This window comes from Manis pentadactyla, chromosome 17 (assembly GCF_030020395.1).
Source record: "Manis pentadactyla isolate mManPen7 chromosome 17, mManPen7.hap1, whole genome shotgun sequence".
Taxonomy (NCBI): domain Eukaryota; kingdom Metazoa; phylum Chordata; class Mammalia; order Pholidota; family Manidae; genus Manis; species Manis pentadactyla.
The window spans coordinates 16,277,243-16,301,010 of NC_080035.1; positions in this window are offsets into that span (position 1 = coordinate 16,277,243).

The window sequence follows — 23,768 nt, forward strand, 5'->3', positions numbered from 1 at the left end:
ATGTATGTGTATATACAGAAAGCACTATATTTTACATTTTATATATTTATATTAATGTATTTTTTACATAAAATGACATATATATAAAAAGAAGGAGATATGACATATATATCAGCCAATAGATTGATCAAGAGATGGATAGGGGTGTGTGTGTGTGTGTGTGTGTGTGTGTGTGTGCGCGCGCACATAGACTGTCAGTTGGAAGTTGCAAATATAGTATTTTGGACATAAATACTTTGGGATATTTTATGAAATAATGCCATTTTCTGATATAACTAATATCATTAACACACCTAATGAAATTAATATTCCTCTAAATTAATTAATATTAATATCTAATACACCATATCCTCTTTCTCTGCATTCTATATCTATCAACAACTTTCACATTATTGAAACTCTTCTGTGCTTTTTCTGAATTCTAAGAATACCTTGCATGTATCTCCAGTGTGTCCTTTTTCAATTTTATTTCGTGATATTTCTGGTCTTTGATTGCTTCCAATGGACAATTTAATTCTGCCATTGAAGAATTGTCATTGCATATTGTCTTGCTAACGGGTTTCAGCCCGGGCAAGTTCGCTATGGATTCAGTGTGACCAAAGAAATTGACCGCAAAATGCTCTTAGGGGTGAAAAGGTCTTACAAAACTGCAGTCTGGCCCATCTCTCTCTCCTGCTCAAGCAGCCACCACACTGGCCTCCCCCTCACCTCTCAGCTACAGAAAGCCCTCTGTTGCCCAGGGAATCACCCATTGATATGGAGATGAACTTCTCCACCCCTGAGGAAAGATGCAAATGCACTAAAGCCATACTTCTTTCCACCTCTGAATGCCTACTGATATGCAGATATACTAAAGCCAGGTGAGATATTCTGGAAATGTTACAATTTTACCCACACATATTATGCTGTTTTCCCATCTCATCTTAGTGGTATTTAGTATGATCCTGATCTGTTAGGATTTGCTGTTCTTCTTTCCTTATGGCCATATTTAATTATATCATGTTGGGAATTCCAAATAGTGTTAGAGACTTCCTATGCCTGTATTTCATCATGATTTTGAGATGCATTTTTTTCTCTTTTAAGTATCCAAGATGACGTTTCCTTTTACTTCTGCTATGGGATAAACTATATTTTTTCCTGCTTCTTATACTCTTAAAAGGTTGGATCTATTTATACTCAACACTATGAGATTTTGAGTTATCCTTGATCTTGCTCAATATCCACTTGCTTCATAATTGACTTTTCTGATCTGTATCTGGAAGAGAGACTGGGATTCACAGCTCTTCTTCCAATTTTGATATCTGGAAAGAATTTCTCTAATATGTTTCTGATGGACTGACTTGGTGACTGGTTGCCTAGTTCTATGATTGTGTCAGCTAATATAATTTATGAAAAAATGAAATTCCCAAATACTGCTGACAAGAGTCTTCCTCCAGAACTTTGCTTGAGGGTAGCATTCCTCCCAGAATGCTGTGTGCTCAAGTCATCCTCTCTCTCCTCATTCGTCTTCCCACTGTCTGTTGTGTTGACTTCTGGGATACCAAAATTAAAAAAAAAAAGAGGTTCGTAAACACACTGGAAACAAGATTATTATATTGGCTTCTTCATATAAAGAAGAGAGTACCATATAATACCATGTAGGGTAGGATGTGAGGCAATGCAATGGATGTGTTGTAACACAATATGACACAACCCAACAGCCACAATACAATGAAATACTGAGAAGCTGAAGGATTGATGTCTAGTTTTCTGACTGGTACTAACTCTTGATTTTTGAGACTTGGACAGAGAAGGCACAGAGAAATATTTGCCCCGTTTTCTTTCATGATGTAAACAGGAGTAAAATTCTCGCTGTTTTCCTTAATGAAATTCCAATGACTGGTAAACTGATCATTTTAGTTTTTGTCACTATGTTACGTTATGTCGTTTTCAAAGTATTGTAGACATTTTGGAGGAGGAGGAGCAATGTGAGTTATGAGTGCATAGCCAAAGCTGTTTTAAACTGAAAATTCAGAGCAGCATTTGGACTTGATCAATTTGACTATCAAGTTCAAGCAATTTGCATTTCTCCACATTCTTTCTCTTTTGAAAAGATTATTTCCTCAGCATCACTTATTTGGTGAGGTGTTTTACAACATTGTTTCCTTTGATTCTTATGATAGTGTTGTGGGGTAGACATTACTATTATTTTTATTTTTACAAGATTAGAAAATGACCTCAGAAAGTATTTTATTTTCCTTCAAATTCATAATGGAAACAGATTCGTCTAAATCTATAGTCTATGCTTTTTCCTCCTTAGTGATATTCGAAAGAGAAGAAAATTTTGTTTGGTGTAATGTTAATTCCCATTAAAGTACATAGGTAGTAAATATTCTGAAATCATTATCAAAGAAGATAATATTGGGGAAATTAATCTTACCTGTCCCATGCAATACATTTAGTTTGAAAGGACTAATGATCGCAGATATTGGAAATAACTTGATGCATTGAAATTTCCTAAAGAAATCTAAATGCCTGGACAGAGGATTATTTTAAAAAGTTATAAAACTACTTTATCTAGTTATATACAAACTAAATATACAGGAAAAATAGTTGTAACTTGTACACATCCAGAGTCTTACAATTATTTCAAATATTTCTTTCTTAGGAAATTTTTACTCTAACATTGAATCAATTATTGAATTTCCTACCTATAAAGCTCTTTAGTAAAACATCTACTTTGGACTGTCCAACCCTAATGTGAGTGTATCTAAAATGCTTCATGGAAATCTAAAAGAAGTATGTTTTTTTCAATTTGAGGTGTTAAGTTCACTGAATATGCATGTAAAGGAAATATACATGTGTTGGCTCCTACCTCACAACACATACACACACAAACTCCTAATGAACTGCAGATGTAAATATAAAAGATAAAATAAAAAGTATTTTAATAAGGATGTCTTCATTATTTTGGAATAGATAAGGTGCTTTTAAACATGACACAAAATTAGCCATAAAAGAAATAAATTGATGAACTGAAATATTACAAATCCGAACTTTCTGTTCATCAGAAGACACCATTAAGAGTGAGAAGGCAATGCATGAGTAGGAAAAGATATTTGCAATTTATTTACCTAACAAAGGACTTGTATCTATAGTATACAAAAGAATCCTACCAGTCAACAAGAAAAATACAGGTGATCAATGAAAAAGTTGGCAAAAGAACTGAAGATAATTTTTACAAAAGAAAATAATCAAGTAAACCTGCAAAGGTGCTTGACTTCACTAATCAAGGACACAAGTTAAAATCCACAATGTGATGCAAAAATAAATCCTTATCCACATGGCAGAAAAGAAAAGGATAAAGCAAACCAGTATTGCCCAGATTGTGGAAGGCATAACCAGTTTGGAGTATTATTTGTCAATATGCATTAAAGCTGAATTTACATGTTGCCCTGTAACGTGAAAGCATTAACACCAAAGTATGAACCGGATTGGAATGCATACATATCTTCACCAAAAGATATGTATTAGAATGTTCACAGTGGCACTGTCAGGAATAGTGTAAAATTGTAAATTACTAAAAGTTTATTACTTTTAGTAAGTAGCAGTAGCATGGATAAATAAATTGTTATACATTCACACACTGGAATACTATACTGCGATGGGAATGAATGAGTTACATTTAACATGCAAAAAGATCAATGAATCTCACAAGCATCATGTCAAGCAAAAGAACCCAGAAATGAAAGACTAAAAGAATGCATAATTTCATTTATACCAAGCACAAAAGATGCAAAATTAATCCATGGTGTTAGGATTCAGAAAAAATTCTGATTTGGGGGTGGGTGGCTGTTAGTGACTAGAAGGGACATAGGTGAACTTCAAAATAGTTGTTTTTGATCTGGGCACTGGTTACACAATTTTGCACAGTTTGGGAAAACCCACTGAGGAGTACAATTATAATATGTGCATTTTTCTGCATCTCTATTATATTTCAATGACAACATCTAACAAGTCAACCTTAAAGTTGACTGGTAGGTAAAGTTTTAATTTTTTGCAGTTACGGAAACAATGTGAAGTTCTTTGGAATAAATTTGATACATTTATTATACCCTGTGATACATACTACCACAGTTGGTGGCCAGTATGATGCTACTACTTGAAAGACTAACCAAGAATCCTAGAAGTGAAAGAGACCATGAAAATTCTCTATTTCAGGCTCATGTATTAGAGGCAACTCTTTGCTATTGTTTAACAATATCCATTCAACACGCAGAAGTCACGGGTGTCAAACAGCTTACATAGATGACAGGGGTGGTATGTCAGCCTGAGTTATCTGGGAACCCAAGTAGAATCATGGAACTAGCTCATTCTGTGTGAGTCAAAGTAGAAATCCCGTTTATATATAGTCCAAATGCTAAATGTTACCTGGTGTCATTGAGGAATTTACTTCTGGAAATACTGGAGATGTCCAAGGATTTGTGATGTACTGATGAACAGACTAAATATATACACACCTAAAATCACCATCAGATCAATACAGTATGGTATATATTGAAGGTTCTCTAAGTTTGATAAGCTTTCCTAGCATTGTTATTTTGAAACTTAGCTGAAGGTCATTAACAAAAGAAATTATAATGTAAGAGTAGGCTCACACTCTCTGTTCAGTTAAATTTCTTACCATCTGGCTATAATCTCTAGAACACAGAGTGGAAATAGAAAAACCACAGCAATAGCATCTAGGATCTAGATACCTGAGTTTTAGTCTAGTTTAACCAGTATATTTTATGATCATGGGCAGTTGTTAAACTTCGCAGGGCATAATTTTCATCACTGGTTACATAAAGTGACTGAATTTGATGACCATTAATTCCCTTCTAACTTCATGATTTTGTAATTCTCATCACAGCGTTAGCTTTTACATAACTTAGATGTATTTCATACTTTACTAAAATTCTACATCTCTTTTTCTCTTTTCTTTTACTTTATCCGGACCAAAATGTAGCTTCACTGCAACCTGAAATTCAACTAAACTCAAGCTTATTCATTTAATGTTAAATGTGGGAAATATAAATAGAAAATTACTAATTTTGCAACTAATTTAAGCACCTCTAATGATCAGCAATTATCAGAAATAAAAGGGTGTGAGTAACACTTTATAAGCCCAGTTAATTAACAAAGATCTTTGCTTGTGCTTAACAAAATTGAATAGAAAGGAGACATTTATAGATAATTTCAAAATTACCACAATAAGCCTATTTATGAAAATGTCGATTCAAGCTCTGGCTTGAATAACATCAAGAATAAGTTGAATTCAAACAGTTGTTTAAATAGTAGTAACACTCAGTTCATCAAGTATTTATCATGTATATTCTACCCTAATATTATATGTGCCTCACAATGATGTTCAATTGTCAAACCCCTTTTTCTCAAATCAGTTCTCTAGAAATTTTGCTCAGAAGCATTTGATGTTGTGCTTGTTGTATTTATTTTACTTCATTTAATGTTAAACCTAGCTAAATGAGGCAGCTTTGTTAGATAATTTTAGAAGTCAATCATGCGAATTGAGGTGAACAATAGGAAAATAGGAGAAATGAGAAGAAATATTAGAATATTGAAACAACTGAAACTTTTTGAACTTCTTCAGTTTTTGACAAATTCAGCTGATAAATGAAACTAGCAGGAAGTCTTTCATTTATAGACACCAGATGGAATTGAGGAGTTGGAATAACAGAAAGAGAAATCACATAGGCAGTACTTATATCTATTCCCAAATTTAAAAAAATGAAGAACACTATTCTAAAAGAAAATCCATATGTGTACAATCCATAAATACCTTCAAAATGGTGAGACATTGATAAGGAAAATAAAAGATGTAAATGTCTGACACCAACAAAAATAAATTTCTTAGCCCGAAGAAAATCATTGTATAGCAGGCCCATACAGGAGAATGGTTTGACTTCTTTTATAACATCAGCACAAAAGCATAAGATCATGGAACACTGGAAAGGTAAGTTTAAAAGTTCAACTTTCTCTACTTGGCCTTGCCAAAGAGCTTTCAATAGCACCTCTATTCTACCTGGGAAGAAGAGCTGAGAAAATGGACAATTTCTGCCCCACTGAAAACCTGAAGACTTTGTTATCAGAATAAGCATGCATGGGTGTGGATAATGGAGTGAGAAACTGGGCTTAGCTATTCCAGGAAAGGGCTTAAAAAATACGTATCACTCTATAAAAGCAGTAGAGATAACTGAGTCCAAATGAACAAAGAAAACAAAACAAAAGCAGGAAGTTCTTAAAAGCAAAATTTTCTAGAGCAGGGCAGCACAAAGAAAGTCTGGAAAGTTCTTTAGGAACTACACAGTGGTGATGTTAAATGGTTTATTTTTGCAAATCAATTTCTTAAATAATTGTTTCAAAATAATTTAAAAAGCCCATGATTGCAAAGGTTGTGCTTATTAACTCAATAGCTACATTTTTGTAGTTTAGAAGTAGGTTTCATATATCTGAAGCAACAAATGAATATGGGTAACTTAGGTAATAAGAATGTATTTGAGAACTTGAATGATTTAAATGTGCTACATATTTTTAATGTATTTTCATGTGAATCTAGCAGAAATACATCTTTCCGTCATTTTGCCCTTTTTAAATCTACATGTATATCAAATAAGATTCAAGCAAACTTTATGATTCATTGTATTTTATTCAACCACACATTGCTTTTAAAGTGTTCTTTAATGTTTGAGAAATCTTGTATGTCTTTTGGATAAGCCTTCTTAATCCATTTTCCTTCAAGTCAGAAAGTTACACTGCACTAACTAAAGAAATATCCAAGGACTAAAAATCTGCTTTGCAACAGAGAACCAAGGATGTTCCAAAGAGTTGCCAACTCACATCATCTTTATCCACAAACTAAATAGAAGTCAGGAAGCAGATAGTTGACAACTGATCAGTGTATGTATCAGAAAATAATCAACAGCAGAGAAAGAAACTAGAAATCATATTGCAAGGCTAGAGGAAAAATAAACATAAAAATACTACATTAACAGTAAAGGTATTGACAAGACATATGATGAAAATGCATTCTGAATGGGATGTGTCTAGCGTAAAAGAAGGTGAAAGAGAAATAAAAAGTAATCTTTTTCTTGGATTTCAACTTAGAGGAAAAAAAAAGTATACCCCAAATTGAGCTTTGGATCTGAATGTTTTAGGAAGAACTTGAAAAAAATAGTATATTTTTCTTTTCATTACACTGATATTTACCCCATAGCCCACTAATGAGATTGTTAGCCATGTCGATTGCACTGTTGATAATATTTACCTTTGACCTAAGAGTTAATACAGAAAGTGTGTATTCCTGGAAAACACATTTTTATACCATAGAATATAAACGAGAAGGTTTAACTTTAGAAAAACAAAACAAATCAAACATATTCCATGGAAATTATGGGCAATCTCAGCATAATGTAGCAGAAAATTCGATGGATTTTGTGTCAGGAATTCATGGCTATAAGTACTGGATCTATTTAATCATTTTCAGGTTCAGTTTCCTTATTTGTGGGTTGAATAAGTAGACACTACTAAAGAGTTAAGTGAAGCAATATGTGTAAAGCACCTAGTACTGTATCATTTTTCAATAGAGGAGTGCTATTACATGAATCCTTTAGGCAACCTGAAGATGGATTTTGAACTAGGCAAAACAGAAAGGATGGTCTTCTCAAGGCAGTTGGCAGGTTTGAGAAAGAAAAACTGCCAAGACTTCCCTGTATAAATACATGGTTCGTGTGCCAAATGAATCTATGGTATTCCCTTCGTTTAACTGCCATATAAGTGCCTGGAGTTGTGTGGCTAGCTAATTTCATAACCATTTAGGGCTGCCCTGCAAACTACCCCTCAGCAGTGGCACCTTCGCTGTGCCTCCTTTTCTGTTCGATTTTCAATAAGCATTCATTGCCAGATATTAAGTTTCAAAGGTAACGTGATCTGTTGCTGTTAAGTACTCACAACAAAGAAGGTCACAGTGAAGAGGTCAGTATTTTCAATAACATATTAAAGGGATTGCTGAAACACAAAAGATGAACTCCAACCGTAATTTTGGGAGGGAGGATATTACAGAGGGTGAGATAAGACTGATGCGGATGTGAGCAAGCAGGTGTAAGTGTGCACGTAAACCAGTCAAGTGGTAGACTACTGGTGGTACAGCCAGAGTCCTAAGGAGCTAGATATTTTGGGGCTTGCTAGAAGTTGGATAAATCTGATTGATTAGAAAGATAAATGGACTACACTGATGACAGTAGATGTATTGACAAGATATGAAGGCCTAGAAGAAATGAAATGATGGTGGCTTAACTCCTTACAATGACGGGAGTTATCAAGAGGGCATCTTCATTTTTTGAATACAGTATAGAACAGTATTGTCCAGATGACCTATGCCCCAACCCCTTACCAACACAATGAATCAGAGCTGGAAATTTGTATTTAAAACTGCCCTGGTCAGGCTTTTAGAGAGAAGGCAAATATTTCAAATATTCAGTGACTGCATCATTAATAATCACAGAACAGACCAGGCTAGGTCTGGTGTCAAAATGTTCCCTGGGAGATGGAAATTTAAGACTGTATGAAATCCCTTCATTTCTGAGAACCCTGGATTCTTCATTTATAAAATAATGAAATTGAACTAAATCTGTATTTGTGTTTATGTCCAGTGTTTTGGACACAATATCATCTTGTTAATAACATATAAACTAATAAATCTAATCAGGCATGATTTTAAATGTTTATGTCCTTTTGGGGCACACTGTTTACATTTAATTAATTTTAAATTAAAAGCACAACCTGTCACCATATTAGTTTAGTAAGGCCGACATAACAAATTACCACAAATTTAGTGGCTTAAAAACTGCAGACATTTATTCTCACAGCTGTGGTAGCCAAAAGTCTGAAATCAAGGTGTTGACAGGGAGGTGCTCCTTCCAGAGGCTGTAGAGGAGAATCCTTTCATTTGTCTTTCAGCTTCTAGGATCCCGGGCTTCCTTGGCCTGGGGCTGCATGACTCCAATCTCTCTCTCCATTGTCATAGGGCCTTTTCATTGATTTATGTGTCTGTTTTCCTTTCTGTCTCTTATAAGGACGCTAGTCATTGGATTTATGACCCTAAACTAGGATGACTTCATTTCAAGATCCTTGTCTTCATTACATCTGTAAAACCTTTATTCCAAATAAGGCCATATTTTGAGGTGGTAGATAGACATCTTTTTGAAGACCACTCTTCAAACCACTAAAATCATCAACAAATTATTAAGTGATATTCTCATTTTTCTTCTGGATATGAAAGAATAGGTTTTGTCAGACCCTCTCTGCAGCTGAGAACTTTGAAACTTGATACAATGCAAGAAAATCAGATCCAAGAGCAGGAAGAGAGTACCTCTAGCAGCCAAGACTTCAAGGAGGCCAAGTCACAGGGAAAAGCAAACACATGAGAGGAGCAGACACTCTGCCACTTAGCTTCTTGTCTATTAAAAACTGAAAGGAGAGGTGCAAAGGGCCCGTGAAGGTCTCGAGGACCCAGATGTGGGTTGATTTGATAAAGGCCAGGGTAGTGAAAGAAAAACTTGATGGGCAGCCCAATAGGATCTTGTTAGAATTGTGGAACCAATTAAAGCCAGAGCAGCAGTTCCAGATGCTGAGGTCCAGGACACGGAAGCTGGAGCCAAAGACCCATGTCCGGCCTGTATCCCAGCAAGACTATCTTGGGGACTGTACTCGGGTTCCGCCTGGGCCCTCAACCCCACAGGATGACAACTGGGTGTTGTGGTTTGACTGAGAGGAGGGTCAAGGTCCCCACTTTAGGGGATGTGTGGTGGGGACCAGTGGCCACATGTATAATTAGCAATTCATTGGTCTCCTGTGAATGTACAATGTGTCCTGGCCTGGTGGACACAGGAGCTAAATGTTCTCTGATTTATGGCAACCCTGGGTGTTTTTCTGGGTCCCCTGCTGTGATAGATGGTTATGGGGGTAAGGCAATTAGGGGGAAGAAAGCCCAAATCCCATGGGGGATAGGCCGTTTACCCCCAAAGGAGTACACTGTGTACATTTCTCCCATCCCTGAACATATTTTGGGGGTAGATATCCTGCAGAGCCTGTGGTTACAGACCCCTGCAGGTGAGTTCAGGCTGAGGGTACTGTGGTAAAGGCAGTTCTGAGGGGACATGCTAAGTACCCACGTGTAGCTCTGCCTGTACGTCAGCAGGTGACAAATACTAAGCAGTATACATTGCCTGGGGGGGCACAAGGAAATTGGAGAAACTTTACAGGAGTTGGAGAAGCTGGGCATAATAAAGCCCACACATAGTCCTTTTAATTCCCCACTGTGGTCAAAAAATAAAATAGGTGAAACTAAGAAAAGTAGATAAATAGTAGATTAGACATAGCAAAAGAGAAGACTGGTGAAATAAAAAATCAGCCAGTAGGATTTATCCCAATAGAAGAAAAAAGTGCTTGAAGAAGATAATCTGGTTTATTTTCTTAAAGAGCATTATTGAGTTATAATTTATATATCATTAAATTTTCCCATTTTAAGTGTATAATTACTGTAAGGATTAATGATGTTCAGCATTTTTATCATGTGCTCATTTCCACTTTGATAAAGTGTTTATTCAAATCCTTTGCTGTCTTTTTTATTACTTGTAAGTTTTATTAATGTGGTATAAGAATTCTTTATATATTCAAGATGTAAGTCCTTTGTTAGATGTGTGTTTGCAAATAATTTCTTCAGGTCTGTGTTTTATCTTTCATTATCTTAATAGTGTCTTTCAAAAACCAGAATGTTTTAATTTTGATGATGCCTAATTTACCAATGTTTTTCTTTTCCTTTTTTAATGGATTATGCTTTTGGAGCCATATCAAAGAAATCTTTTTCCAACCCATGATCACAGATTTTTATTTCTTTATTTTATGTATTTACTTTTTATTGAGGTATAGTTGATATACAATATTATGTTAATTTCAGGTATGCAACATAGTGATTTGATAATTTCAAAGTACTCATCATGGTAAATGTAGTTATCTTTCATCATAGACTGTTTATAGTTGAAGTTTTACATTTACATCTGTTTTATATTATAATCCTTTGTTAACGTTCTGTTTGTTTCTAAATAACCACATAAGAATGGTTTTAAGCTGTAGGAACTGTTTCACACATAACATATTGGGTTTGGAGAGGCTTTACCTGTACTAATTAAAATCCAAATTAAAGGTATTTGTCAATTTTTTATTACTTTTTTATAAGTTTTTTAAAAAGCAGCAGAGCTTTTTAAATTATATATTTTATATATATAAATTATATATTATATATTCCATTTTTGAGCAATTCTAAATTATATATATTTATAGTGAGTGTCCTTATTAAAATAATTTCTAGATTTGTCATAATATTCATAGTTTTGATATTTAATAGTATTACTTCTTTTATTGAATCTATTAAAATATTACATTTTTATTAAACCACATGTAACAACAGCACAAGTAACAAAAGCAAAAATGAATAGGTGGGACTACATCAGACTAAAACATTTCTATGCAGCAAAAGAAGTAATCAACAAAAAGGAAAGATGACCTATGGAATGGGAGAAAATACTTGCAAATTATATATAAATGCTAAGCTGATATCCAATAATAAGGAACTCATATAATTCAACAGCAAAAAAACACACACAAACCCTTCAAATAATCTGATTAAAAAATGGGCAGAGGAACTGAATAGACATTTTTCCAAAGAAGACATACAAATAGTATTTGAAATGATGCTCAGCATCACCCATCATGAGGGCAATTCAACTCAAAGCTGCAGTGAGAAATCCCCTCACAGCCATTGGAATGGCTAGCATCAAAAAACAAATGATAACACATGTTGGTGAAGATGTGGAAAATAAGGAACTCTTGTACACGTTAGTGGGAAAGGAAATTGGTGCAGCCACTATGGAAAACTGTGTGGAGTTTCTTCTCTAAAAATAAAGAACTACCGTATGATCCAGCAATCCCACTCTGGGTATATATCCAAAGGAAATGAAATCAGGGTCTCCAAGAGATATCTGTACTCCCATGTTCACTGCAGCATTCTCCACAAAAGCCAAGATATGGAAACAACCTAGGTGTTCCATCTATGCATTAACAGATAAAGGAAGTGTGGCACCCCCACCAGCACCACCACACACACTGCAATAATATTCAGCCATGGGAGAAAAGGAAATCCTGCCTTTCTTTGGATACTATTAAAAGCATTAGACTATGTGAAATCCATTACAGAGAAACAAATAATGTGTGATATCACTTATATGTGAATTCTTAAAAAGCTTAACTCAGAAATAGAACAGTGGTTGCAGGGCCTCAAGGATGGGGAAATATGGAGATGTTAGTCAAAGGGTACAAACTTCCATGAACAAGTTGTGGGGATCTACAGCATGGTGATTTTAGTTAACAAAACTGTGTACATACCTGAGAGCTGCTAATAGAGTACAGCTGAAATGTTCTCACCACGAAAAGGAAATGGAATTACATGATGTGATGGAGGCATTAACTAACCTTACCACTGGTATAATCATTTTACAATATTTATATGATGTATCAAATCAACATTTAAACGCTTTCAACTAATGCTTGTTAAATATCAATTATATCTCAATAAAGTTGGGTAGAAAAGAAAAATGATCATACCATTTTCAGATTTTCCTAGTTACTCATACTTGCCCCATAGTTTCAAGCCACTTGCTCTTTCTTATACTGTTCCCTTTGCTTATATACATTTGATGGCTTCTCTGCAACAGTGGAGTTCCATGGTATGTAAATATGTTTAACATACTTAAATTCATATAAACATGCTTAGAAAAGCTAACATCCTCCCTCCCCCAGTTCACCATATAGGCACAAAGCAAATCATAAGCAATAGCATATGAAACTTCTAGAGTTGTCTTTCCTTTCTATTTGGAAAGGTGAGTGTATGATCCAGGTAATCAATACAATCAAGTTTGAAGTAGAACATGTCTGTTGTCTTAAACCAATGGAAGAAGAAATTGAATAATTTTAATATATTCCTGACAATCAGTGAAGAAGTGAAGTATATTGGTCTGCTGGCAATGAAATTGTTTGTGATGCCTTCCATTTGCAGTATTATTCATGTTGAAACAATGCCTAGTGAGGAGTTGAAAGAACTGGTTTATGGAAGAGTTAAAAGAATAGTCTATAGAAAAAAATGACAAGAACAGAGAAAGCCATAACTTCACTCAGATTTTCCTAGCAACAAAATGTTTGAGTGATTAGATTTCTGAATATATTTTTTCTCTGAAGTTGCTTAACCTACATTACTGTATGCATTAGACAGTCACACCTCCTTGAAGCATTACATACATAAGTTATATACTTCACATCACGGGAAAGTATAGTGTTTCCTCAAGGGAAATTTTGTTGATGACTTTTGCATTATATGTGCTGGGTTTTGAAATCAACCTTCTATCTCTACCCTATATGCTGAGAGTCTATTATATTTTTCAGTGATCAGCCCACATACCTCTTTCTTTTTGAAATCTTTTTCTCTTTTTCTTTTATTTTTTAATCCAGTCAAGATAAGAGTCCATCAAAGTTTGTTGGTAGTTTGAGTCAACCCTCTGCCAGAGCATTTATCTTTCTGCTCTCTAGTTAGCTGTTTGATTAGATTTTGAGATTTTGGGGGCTGGATTTATTTATTTGTTGATTTTGCACAGCTCATAGTAGCATGATTGAAGCATGTTATATGTTAAAGACACTTGCAATGAATGAGTTGTTAAAGTATATTTTTCAGAAGGGCAATATGATAATTCTCATGTAAATATAAAATAAATGTGTCAGAAATTTTATACGGTTCATTAATTGAGAGAATCAGTAAGGTATTAAAACCAGTTTAAAGAGCATTTGAGAAGCAACAGTGATTCGATCTCAGTATATTTCCATACATAATTCTTACATGGCTCTCACTCCCAAATAATATTGAAAAGATGTGTTTCCCCTAAAACACAGGACAACTGCCCACAAGCTCTGACAGATGGGTATAATTACCAAACTTTAGTGCAGTGAAGAAGGTGGTTGAACTGGAGTGAGAAAGCCCAGGTAGTGGAATAGGCTCCCTATTAATCTAAAGGGCAACAAACTGAATGATGCCAACATTCTGGAGAAGGCAAAGCTATGGGTACAAGAAATATCTTGGTGGTTGCCAGACGTTAGGGGAGAGAGAGGGATGAATAGGCAGCACAGAGGTTTTTTGGGCAGTGAAATACTCCTTATGATAATGGCAGGCACATATCATTACACATTTGTCCAAACCTGGAGAATGTATGACACCAAAGTGAACCCTAATGTAAACTCTGGACTTTGGGTAATTATGATGTGACAGTGTAGGTTCATCAATGGTAACAAATGCACTACTTTGGTGAGGGAGGCTGATGATGGGGGAGCTGTGTACATGTGGGGACAGGGGCATAGAGGAATTCACTGTGCTTCTCACTCAGTTTGGCTCTGAACCTAAAACTGCTTTAAAAAATAAAGTCTATTAAAACCTAAATAAGTAGGTTCTCTTTAAAAAAGGAAAACATTTTCCCACTTTTTTTTTTACCTTATTTCCAAGTTTTGTCTAATTTTTCATAAAATAGTAAATAGTGTGTTCTTCCTAAAGGTATCTATTAATTGAATGTAGAAACATCTGCCAAGGGGTTTACCATCCTCATGCTGATCCTATTAACTTAAAAATTCAGTTATGCAAAATAATTTTACTACCATTGCCATATAATTGAGCTCTCACTGTAATAGTTTAGTGATTTGATTTCTCACCATTGTTTTATATATGTTGTTACTTGCTCTTTGAGAAGGGATTTTATTTGAATATTTAGTGACAGTAAAATGAATGATTATAGTGCACAAGATTACAGTAAAAATCTTTGAACTCTCACTTAAGTCAACTTGGAAATGGAAAATAGGAATTTGTATTTTGAAAAGGAAATCAGGAGATGATTATTTCTGATAGGAGCAATTAACAGATTTATTAATCATTTTGAATGAGAAATAGGGAATCAAAGTTCTGCTAGTGTTTATATACGATTGCATGTTAGAACTAGAATGGTCCAGGGAAATCATTGGTTGCAACCCCTTCATTTTGTAGGTGAGGAAACTGAACCCACTCACAGTTTGTTAGTTATTATGAAACACTAAATAAATAATGAAGTATTATGCAGTTTTGCAAGAACATATCACTTATATACAAGGTATCATAGTTGTCCAGTATTTGTGCTGCTTGCTGAATCATTAGACATGCACAGAATAAGCACTGTTTTTTTGCAGGCAATGAAATCAGTATCTTGGACTGAAATGACTCATAAAACATAACCAGCTTCCCTGTATGTGGGTTTCCACCTACCAAAGCAGCTGGATTTTAAAAAGTGAAAATATTCTGAGAGAGTAGAAATGGGTTACTGGGTAATGTATGAAACAGATGATTCACTGTGAAATAAAAATTTGTTTTCCCCCAAATTTATGTCTTCCAGAGGATATGACTCATCTCCATGAACAAAAGCATATCAGAATATTTTACTCTTTTTTGTAGTTTTCATAGATACCAGGGCCCTTTTCTGTTAGTACAAAGTGTGATGGTTTAGAAAACTGATAACTTTAGGATTCTGGTCTAGAGAAAATGATCAGAGTTGAGGAAAGTGGGGGAAAAAAGTATTGTGTGCTTTCTACGCCCACACCTCCAAAATGCATGACTACCTTCAGAAAAATTACCTCTGCCTGGATGTTACAAAGATAACATTTTTTTGGAAAGGTTCTAATGATTGGTAACACAGATCTCAGAAAAAGGAAAAAATAGCTAAATGGCTGGTGAATTTAAACAGTAAAATGTTGAACTACTTCAAAATACTAGTTCTGTGAAACTCTTAAAACACAATAATTCTCAAGCTGAATTCCACAGTGTACCTTTGTCAGAGTTATGAGTGCATATCCTATAATATTAGACCTGAGGATGACTTAGTGTCATAGTTCATTTTCACAGGCACGGCTTTCATAAATAGGAAAGATGTTTATTGTTAGGCTCTTGGGTAATTCTCACAGTGGTCCTAGAGGCCAGAAGCCGAGACGTGGAGAATAGACAAAAACTAGTCATGGCTGGGCTGCAGAGCCATCCTGTGGTCACAGGTATGGTTGGGTTCCACGTCTGGCACCATGTTACTGGTCTTCTGTCACTGCGTCCACCCTGTTCTTGGTACCATCGCTTCAACTGTCTCTGAGAATAACTTCTCAAGTCACTCTTGTGATTTTCTGGATGAATTCTTGGGTCACTCTAAATTCCTGTCTCAAGTAAGAACATCCATTGACTAAGTGTCTGTGTCTTAATTTCCCTTAAGTTTGAATAACGGAATACTCATCCAAAATTAGAAGAACATTTGGAAACTGGTAGGAAAAAAAGCTGTCTACTACATGGTTCCACCTTAAACCTAATGAATCAGAATCTTGGAAGAGATGAGAATCAGCATTTTAAAACAAACACTGCCTGTTCTGCTACGACGAGGCATGTGCTCCTGTAAATCACTGCGCTACACAAACCCCACGGTTAAAAGCACAGGACTGGTGAGAAGAGTGGACTAAGGAACACAGCACTGAAAACCTTCATCAGTGACTCATGACAAAAAGATAGGAGCTGGTGAACACAGCAGTGCCATTTGATGTATGTGAAATGGCTGAGAAATACATAATTACTACCGTAGAAATGACCCTTTGTCCTGAAAGAGACCTGAAGTTAGCTTGTGGAAGCGGGCGTGGGAGGGCTGCCGTTTGTGTCACTGGCAAGGAATGGCAGGAGGGTTATCCAGATCCGAGTGGTGAGCTGTGATACCAGAACGGCAGTCTGGCTTCTAACACCTGTGGTGAAGTGAGGTAGCCGGTAGAAGTTTCAGGTGTGTGCTTGTATGCCTTTTGTGTATTCCCATGTGGCTTGGTTCAGTTGGGTGCAGTTTTTGGAATTCACCTGTGTTTCTTCACCTGAAATCTCATACAAGTAAAAGCCAAATTTGCATCATGCTCAAATGGTAAGAGTATACTAATAATGTAGGAATACATTTGCACCTCCAAACAACTATTATAGCAAAACTGACTGTACTCCTGTGTGCTTCTTGTGTAAATCAGAGTGTGAAGACCTCAGAGGTTTGGGTCTTTCTTGACCATTCTAGGAGCTCTTCCTGTTTAATGCTGTCTATGAGGTAGGGCTCATGGTTTCCCAACTCTTTCATTTGGTGACTGTAGGAATGGGAGAAGGAACATTCCCCTCTTTCTCCTGCTTCTGAAGAGTTAATTTACATGTCTTCCTATGGACTTTTGAATCATTGCAACACTCATCTCTTATTTGCTCACAAGAGACCCACTTCCCCAAACTCAACTTAGTACCTGCCTTATATTTTTCCTTTTTACCCTACCACCTATTAGCATTTTCAGTGATTTTTTGTTTTACTTCTTTAGTGGTGTCTCAGTTGACACCATGACCTCTTAGAGCATAATGTACTGAATGACCACTAACCTAAGTCTGGTTTTCATAGCAGCCACTCCCAGCCATCTCATGCATCTCTGCTGCATATTAGAAAGCCTGGATCAAGTCTACATCATTTTTTTCTGTTTTTCTCTATATTTCTCAGTAAGATTTAAGCATGAAATATGTATAGTGTTTAGGAATAGCATTTCATACTTGACCTATCTCATTTACCTATGTAAAAGCTTCTAATGTAACCATCTAAGTCCACACTTGGCCACCTCATTGCCTTGTTTTACCAGTGTAAATAAGAGCAGAATGTTAGGACTCAAGTAATATGAGAAATGCTGCAGCCTTATATTTTCTTCAAATTAAAAGCCATATGAATGTCCTTTTAATACAAGGACTTTTCTTCTGTATTTCAGTCCCTGCTGCTTTCCATTCTGTTGGGGAGATTAAAGACAGAGGATCGTTATGAGTCTTCTAAGAAGCTAAGGGACTGCAGTTAGATTAAAAGCTATTTTTTCTGCACTTTGTATTTTCTTTAGTTTTTATTTTCAGATTGAACATAAGGTATCTGCCGCACAGATTGCTTTCAGAAAGATGAATTTGACTAAAAATCATAGTATGCATTCATTCAATAAACATTTATTTTTGAATGCCTCCAATAATTCAGGGTCTCTGCTTGCCCAGAACACATAAAAATGAGTGTGAAAAAGTTTTTGTCTTTAAGGAGATGTAGTGGTTTCCATGATGCTCTGCCCATAGACCATCAGCCCGGCTGCTGGGAATGTTGGTGGCTCACAGCACTTAGCTGAGTCTCTCTTGAGGGCCTTGCCCATCCCTGAAGAAAGCCACCTCACTCAAGGTCATGCTCACTTCCCTGAGGAAACCCGCATCCTATTACTAGTTAATGTGGGTTTGTTTCTCTTGCCCTAATTCAGGACAGTTCTGAAGGGCCACCCCAATTTGAGAACTCCTCATAAAGATGGGCGAGGCTTTGTTTGAAATTGCATTAATTCACCGTTCAGCTTCTCCTTCTGTTTAATCCTTCTTCCTCCACTCCCTCACCATTGGTGATCCTGAGAACACAAAACACTCCGCAGTGCCCTTCCTAAATGCACATCTGTGTTTTGGAGTCCCACTCCTGGGGAAGCTGCCTGCAATGAGAATTCCTTGTGCGGCTGGAGGGGCCACGGAGAGCATTAGTAACCGTGATAATGTTTTGGAAGTTCCTTTAGTAGAGGTAACCTCATGCCATTAGGAGAAAGGCATTTAACTCAGATCAGGGAGGAATTGGAGTCAGCCCACCTGATTTTCTACAGAAGGTGACATCTGAACTTAGATCTTAGTATTCCTGGGAGGTAGAGCAGCGGGCAGCGACGAGGGGAAGAGCCAGGCGCTCCGGACGGAGGAAGCAGTGTGTGCGAAGGCAAAGGCCTGCAGGCGGGCGTGGTGCCTTAAGCAGCTTCAGGTCTGTATGACACCGGCCTGTGGGCAGGAGAGAAGTGGGGAGGACTGGTGATGGAGTGCACACACGACCCCGTTCATAAGGAGCTTGAATCTCATGTTGAGGAACATTTTTTATACTGAGAACATTTAGATGATTGAAGTTTTAAGACTTAGGAGGTAATATTGACGAGAGTGTGAGCATGAGTTGGAATGAGGTGGGGGTGCAGACATGCAGATCCTTTAAGAAGATGTTGTGGAAAATCAGGTAAAGAGGACAATGTCAAGGCAGAAGATTCCAGGAACAATGAGAGGATTTGGGGGCTGATAGAATGTAATGCATAAGGATGAAGAGACATACCATTCTAGTGTGAACTAGTGGAGAACAGGAAAAAAGGGATTTGAGGGACAAACATGTTTATTTTAGTTTCAATACATTGAATCTGAAGTATCTATGGGATATCTAAGTGGATATGTTGAAGAGAAAAAGGGAAAAACGCAGACAAACACAGGTGCCTATAGGTTGTACTTGAAGGTGTACTTGGACTGCTGGGAATAGTGTGCAGAGGAAGGAGAGGTGACAGGAAAAGTGTCACTTTTTGGGAAATCACGGTGTTTAAAGAGATAAGCCCTGGGAATTGGTACTATTGTTATGGTTACTATGTACTTCAAAACAAGTTGAATACATTTTTCAGTTTCCAAGTGTTTTATATTTTTTGTCCACTTATTTTTCAGAGTAGTCTTTCCTGGGACAATTACCTTTATGTGATAAATGAGGGGAAACTAACTTAAAGTTATAGGTTCTGTTACACCACTCTGATCACATAGTAAGTTGATGGTTTGGCCAGACCATTTATTAGCAAGATGACTCAAACGGAAAGATCTAGAGAGAGTTCAACTTAGTTTACAAATTAGTTCCTCCTGTTTGCAGCAGAACATGATTTTAGTTATCATTTCCTAATGAACCCAATTAGACTGAAAATATTTCAACACATTCATATGCAGGGCATTTCAATATTCCAAACTTTCCTTCCTTTTCTCTGCCTTAGCATTTTTTTCTTCCCTATTTTTCTCATTTAAAGTTAACAGTTACCTACAAAAACTGAATACAACAAAAATGTAAATATCAGATCAGTGCTATACTTGATCTGATATATATATATATATATAACCTACTATATAACCTGAGTAGGTTTTTTGCTTTTCCGTAATTTAGGAAAGATTGTTTCTCAATGGCTTTCAGAATTTACCAGTATTTAATTAAATGTAGATTGTATGGTACATTAGTGACCATCAAACAGTGTGTCTTTCAGCAGGCAATTAAAAAGGGCAAAATATTCTAAATGAATTTTTAAATACTTTCTTCCAATCATTAAGCACAGTTACCATGGCCATATTTTGTAAATTGAAAACACTGAAGTTCTCACAAGTATGCTTGTCACAGTCACTTTTATTGATGATCTATCTGAGTTTCATTTCGTAGCTGAGAAACCTTGTCGGTCAATTTATTCCAACATAACACCATTTGGTTGGGTGGTTATTAATTCTGTAATTGTTCACGGCATGCCAGGAATAATTCAGTTAATTATTAGAGTATGTCTTTCTTTGTTATGCTTCTCTATGTCAAAATACCCTTTGCATATATTGAAAGAAAAGTCAGATGCTTATTTAAATTCTAGATATGAAAATTGATTACTAACTAAAAATGTGAAAGAAAGACATTAGTTGTTTGCCCTATGTAGAATATCTGCCTGCTCAAATGCAGTTTGATGAATTATAACTTCTTGATTTTAATTGATCCTCATTTCTACTTTTTTTTTAAGAACATGGAAGAAGGAATCATTTTAACTGAGTATTAGTTCCAATTAAGTGCCATAGTGTAACAATTCACCCTCAATCATATTAAAAAGAGAATTTCATTTTTTTCCCAATCCAATATATGGAAATAGAGCTGATGTCTATAGTTTCATTACAGTCATGAAATTAAATGTTGTGCAGTTAGGTAAAAAGCATGATGATGTATATAATAACTTTCATGCACAGAATTAAATACGGTTAAAGGTATTTGGGTTAGATATGCCTGAATGGATTCAAGAATGTTAAAACCTTATCAATAAAACATAATAATGTATGGATTATTACATTCCAACACTCACAATAGGTTATTTTAGTTCACTATAGAAATGAAAATACAATATTCATTATGCAGCCTTGTGCTCGCCTTAAATCAAGTTCAGCAGACGCCTTCTAAGAGAAAGGGATACAACCGCTGCTTTGCAGTTAGCTGCTTCAGCTCGTCTCTAACGTAACAAAAGCAAGTGCCTGTGGGCTTGTTAACCAAATTAACATCCTCCTCTCAGGTCAGAGGAACAGCAGTATTAATTGGCTGTGATCAAAGTACTCGTACTCTGAAGGAATTTTAAAGCAAAGTTGATATCATCCTGTTGATTTTGGTGAGGGAACATAGAAACAAAATAATAATTTAAAAAAAGCTGTTTTATTTCATCTGATAAAAATCACAAGCATTAAGGAGGAAACTATGTTGTTAGTTGGCGATCACTTACTCTGGACTCAGTTTGACTCCAGATTTGCTTTATAGTTTTGTGGGTCTAGGCAAGTCATTAAATCTTAATTCACCTATGAAAATGGCATTTATAATACTTATCTTGCAGGTGGTACATAGGTTGGAATGATGTAGTATATAAGTCCCCCCTTTTTAATGCTTAAGCATTTTACACATGTAAAAGATGATGACAGGATCATAAATTTGCACAAGACTAGAATTACACACCAATGTTAATATATATTAGGAGTGAATTGACCTATTCATTACTTCTGGTATCTATTGATTTTTCTGGAGTACTTCATAGGTTAACATATTTATGATATCTTGAGACATGTGTGTGTCTGTACAAACACATGCACACACACAAATGTGGTAAAATAAAGAATATATCTGGTCTTTGTCCCTGGTTCCTGGCACCGAGCTTGAAAAATTCATGGGATTGCCTGAGTGAGGGGTATCTTTGTTAGGTCAGCACGGTGACTTACCATGGGCCCCTAAATGGCTTCAGGATGAGGACTGACCACCAGAAAGGCCAGCCACACTATTAGAGGGCTAGAACTTTGAGCCTGCTTGATCGCCAGTGAGGGGAGGTGGACTGCGGATTGAGTTCTATTCTCTGGGCAGTGATTATTCAATCAATCACACCCACATACTGAAACCCCAATAAAATCTCTAGACACAGAAGCTCAGAGCAGCTCCTTGAAGGATGAACCCACTGATGTCCTGGGAGGGTGATGTACCCAACTTTTCTGGGAGAGGCCATGGAAGCCCTGTATAGGGATGGGAGGGGGGGCACTTTCAGATCTTTCCCTTATGTCTTTTCCTTAGTTGGTTGTTCTTGAGTTGCACACTTTATTATAAAACTAATCATAAGTATAGCTCTTTCATGAGTTCTGTGAGTCATTCCAGTGAATTACTAAAGCTGAAGGGGACATTAAAGTGCAGGTGGCCCCCAAGACTTGTGGCTAGTGTCTGAAAGTGAAGAGAGTCTTAGGGACAACTGAACCCTTAAACTTGAGGAATCTAACACTAAGGGTAGTTGGTGCTAGAATTATCTTACAGTTCCGTACTGTGGTGGAAATGGGGTATTTGTGTTAGAGAAAACAAACAGAATATTCTCCCTAAACATGACAATATGATTGCAAACTAAAAAAAAATATTTCTGTAAAAAATTACCGTTAAAAATGTGCAAGATACCATATTCAATTTTCAAGGGAATATAAATTTATATAGTACAAAATGCCTTGAAAAAAGCCAGTTGAATTAAGCTATGTAATTGGCTATTTTTAAATTTGCAAATGTAATTCTGTTTTTTAATCCACTGACTGTCAGTAAATAGGTGTGCCAAAATTTTAAGGGATAATGTGGTAGAATAAATAACATGATTGTACATCTGCTATAAAAGTCTAAGAAAGCTATAAAAATAATTATAAAATACCACAAATCTTTCTTGAAATGCAGACCGAATTTTACATAAAGTAATTAAAATGTCTAGGGAATAAAAACAAGGAGGAAACTACAACACTGCGGATGTCCCACTTGAGGAAGAAGGGAGAGGATGGTGAGAGGGTGCTGGAGTTAGTAAATGTGCGCTGCGGCTCTAATGCCTACATAGAGCCAGGAAGAATAGTGTGAAGCCTGATTACTGGAGAGTTAGAACTGAGACCACCCTGCTTTAAGCGGGGTCCACTGAGGGGCTTCCTACTGTGTAAAAATGGTCACTAGTAAGAAAACCTGCTATTAAGATTACTTTCCCTGGTCATCTGGTAGATTTTGTAATCTCATCTTCCCTCTTATTGAATATGCTACAATGCATTCATGGGCTAACAAGTATATAAGACACACTCATTGGCCAAAAACTAAGGAAAGGCAGATCCCTTAGAGGAAACAGCACTGGAGCTGTCTTAGGCCTTGAGGTTATTTGCTTCATGTGGTGAACATTGCACAGAACACCCTAAAGGACTTTTCTCCCAGTATACAGGGATGACCAATAACCTGTTCCCGATGGGACTCCACTGCAAGAAAGGTGTCTGTCTTGAACTTTGGTGCTGAGTAGATGAGAGAAATCTCCTTTGAGAATTCCTATCTAAAAACTGGACCTCAGGTGGTTTTGCAACCCAAATCCATGTTATATGGCAAGTCTGAGAACCTCAAGACAGGTATCTATCATATGAAAACAAATTATCCTCTCTGGGGTAATGGACATTGCATACCAGGACTCAGATTTTTGTA